The sequence below is a fragment of the Trachymyrmex septentrionalis genome, unplaced genomic scaffold (genome assembly GCF_001594115.1).
Source record: "Trachymyrmex septentrionalis isolate Tsep2-gDNA-1 unplaced genomic scaffold, Tsep1.0 scaffold183, whole genome shotgun sequence".
In the NCBI taxonomy this organism is placed as follows: Eukaryota; Metazoa; Arthropoda; class Insecta; order Hymenoptera; family Formicidae; genus Trachymyrmex; species Trachymyrmex septentrionalis.
Window position 1 is genome coordinate 215,537 of NW_017305001.1, and position 3,806 is coordinate 219,342.

The following is a 3,806-nucleotide window of genomic DNA, read 5'->3' on the forward strand; positions in this document are numbered from 1 at the left end:
GAAGTACGTCCGACTCGTGTGTCCGTTTAGCGGAGCACGAGCAGAGGATTCCGCTTCGTCCTCCGTTCGACTCCCGGCTCGTTAGGAGCCTAAGGACGAAGCGAAGCGCCTCCCGATTTGCGTCGGTCCTTCCCCACGGCTCCCTTGCGGTCCGGAGCCCGGACGTGACCAAATCGGTCTAACAATTCGGTTCCTCGTTACGTTCACCCCCTCAGCTCCGCATGCGCGCGGAGTTTGGACGTAACACATTCCTTATTTTTTTTTATCACTCGCCGCCGCCACCGCCGCCGTTATCGCCACCGTCGCCACCGCCGCCGCTGCTGTGGACCCCACGTCCCTCCAAAAAATGCGTAGATAACAAGGGTTCACACGTTAGAGAAAGATAGAGTGTGCACGACGCTTTACATGACACAATTATTATGGAATATGCGTCTCTCGTCGAGACAGTATTTACTTAAATTTTACGATTGAAAGAAAAAAGTTATATACACTGTTTATATACACTATCAGATCGAACTTTCTGTTGTTGACGAGAAAACGCCCTTCAACTTGCTTTTACGCGTTTGGAAATATGAGTTTTTATCTACACATGATTCATGATCAACATTTAGATTTTTGTATTTACTGAACCGATCGTATTTACATAGGATTTTCTTTACATGATCCATGTCTTATCACTCGTAATCGAAATTTATTGAAAGAAAAAAGTTATATACACTGTTTATATACACTATCGTTGGAATTTCTAATGATGCATTTCTGGAATATTGTCACATTCACCGATCGGTGACCGTTAACACTCGAGTTTTATGTTCACGCTTTGTCCTAACGACTATTTCTATCGAAATTTTCACGAAACGAAGAAATCGTGGAGTCCACTGGACGCAACGAAATATATATAATAGCTCATAAGTGATCGACATCTCAGTCCTGCAAGACGAACGAATCATGACGGTCGCCTACATAAGAGCAGCGTGAAAATTATGGCTAACTATCGTGCTAGCGTTGAAGACATAGCCAACGTAGTCGAATACGTTAGAAACGTGGATCCGGAACAGTTCGCGATTATTAGAGACGAAGTATTCGAAGTGTTAGAAGAAGCGAATATAGTTTTTGAAGAAATAATCAAGATTTCGACGAAGAAGTGCCATCCGACGATACTGGTTATTTTAGTGACTTGAGCGAACATGATGATTAGCCAGCGTAGTCGAGTATTAGACGAAAAAGTATTAGAACATTATGATTTTCTGGATACGTCGCGATGCTGCAACATGTGTGAACGAGTCACGTGCAAGTGCTCCGTGGAAGAGTGTGACGCGATCTAAAGAAAAAAAATGGAAAATCACGAGCGACTGGAACGCGAACTGCTGGAGCAGTGCAGCCAGGTCGCTACTCTGATGGAATGTTTCGCGTGGTTGCAACGATGCGACGAGTGCATCGAGCGGCTCGAAGAGCTTTGTCGTACCAAGAGTCCGCGTCTCACCATTGGATACAGACAATCCATGTGGCGAGGATCGCGCGACTCGCGGGTGCAAAGACACAATTAGAGCGACGTTTCGTGCACGCTGGTGGTGGGTACGCGAGTCGCGACGAAAGATCTCTCGTCTGGCGAGAGATCGACGCCGCGTTTGAAAGCCGTATATTGACGGGTGCAGTGGTCAACGTCGATTACATTAAGCCGCGGCGGTTTTTGGAAGACGCGAGAGAAATAGTGCTCGAACGTATGCGAGACGCCATAGAAAGACACGGTAGTGCAAAAGTGAACACTGCGTTCAACGGCGAGTTTATGACAAATATCAAACGTGAAATTAAAAGTATAAACACTAAGAACCGCGAGATATACCGATACACCGATTTGCGCGAGTGGTACGAGCAGCATATCATCGAACCTACGTTGACATCACTCGAAGAGTTCCAAGAACGCGACAGTGGGTGGGCATTGTCGCGAATCCTCAATTTGATAGTGAATGTGAACAAACTAAATCCCATGCGCGCGGGATGTTACTTCCAGGTATCGCGGGAAATAGCGACGAAACGAGCGGTGATCAACGTTAGTACGATGGACAATGCGTGCTTCGCGTAGTCGGTGGTCGCCGCTCTGTACCCGGCTGAAAGAAATGTAAATCGAGAGTCATCGTATCCGCATTATACGACGGTGCTGAATCTCGCGGGTATCGAATTTCCGATAACGTTCAAAGACATTCCGAAATTCGAACGGTTGAACGCGATGTCGATCAATGTATACGGCATCGAGAATAAACAAGTCCTTCCTCTGCGGCTCACCAGTGACAAGGAGGACAAGCATGTCAATCTCCTGCAAGATCCACGCGACGACGGTGTCGGCCACTTTGCGTGGATCAAGAACCTGTCGCGTATCGTGAGATCACAAATAACTAGGAAAAAGAACAAGAAATATTTCTGCGATCGGTAAGTACACATGAAAAATTATTATAATTTCCCATCTTACTAATAAAATATAGATACTGCTATAATTTTTTTGTTTTTTTCAGATACTTGCATTACTTCAGCACGAATAAGAAATTGCAATCACACACAATGGACTGCCAGAAGATCAACGATTGCGCTATTCGACTGCCGAGCGAGGACGAAAAGTGGCTCGAATTTGGGAACTTCTGCAACAAGGAGCGCGTTCCATTCGTCGTCTACGCCGACCTAGAGTGCATTTTACGGAAGACGGAACCCGACAGGGAAGATGCGTCGACGTATGCGTATCAACAGCACGAGGTATTTAGCATAGGTTACTATGTGCGTTGCTCGTACGATGACGCGTTATCGTCGTACCAGTTCCGTCGCAATAAAGATTGTATAGTGTGGTTCGCGCGACAACTGAACGATTTGACACATCGCGTGAAAAATATTGTATCCGTCAACGTGCCCATGGAAACGTTGTCGAAAGGACAATGGGAGGCATACCATAGCGCGACGTGTTGTCACATTTGCGAGAAACCGTTTGCGTCGGACGACACGCGGGTACGCGATCATTGCCACTTAACCGGTAGATACCGCGGTCCAGCGCATTCAAACTGTAATTTAAATTACAAAAATTCATTATATATTCCGATCGTTTTTCACAATTTATCGGGCTACGACGCACATTTCATAATTAAGGAAATCGCTACAGCATATGAAGGACGCGTAGATGTATTACCGATAACCGAGGAAAAATACATCTCCTTCACAAAACATGTCGATAGCACTAAAGATAAAACTAAAAATAATTCTCAAAGAAATTATGTAAAATTACGTTTTATTGATTCTTTCAAATTTCTCAGTACAAGTCTCGATAAATTAGCGTCGTATCTGTAATGTGTATCTATAAAGACAAATTAAAAATTATACGAGGTCTGTTCAAAAAGTATCGCAAATTTTGAATTTCCGCGGGTTACGTATATTCGATTTTCGATTTTTTGTGGCGTTATGTTGGTACTCATGTCTCTCACTTATGCCGACAAGTTCGGCCATTTTGAATGTTCAGTTAATTTTTGACAGCTGCTTTGCTTGCACGTGTTTTGGCTCGTCTTCGATTTTTGCCTATTCCAAAAAATGGATCAAAGAATCTGTATCAAATTTTGTGTGAAAAACAAAATTAAGTGCGCGGACGCATTCCGAATGTTGACTGTGGCATATGGTGAAGCTACCTTGGACCGAAGCAACGTTTATCGGTGGTACAAAATGTTCTCAGAGGGCCGAGAAGATGTGAACGACGGGGAGCGTGCCAGACGCCCGAGCACGTCAACAACAGACGAAAATATTGATGAAGTGAAGAAAATAGTATTGGCCAATCG

General features: G+C 44.6%; 1 pseudogene; it reads left to right on the forward strand.

Moving 5' to 3' along the window:
• Positions 1-1,906: 1,906 nt before the first annotated feature.
• Positions 1,907-3,806, forward strand: part of LOC108746630 — an 8,368-nt pseudogene continuing 6,468 nt past the window's right edge.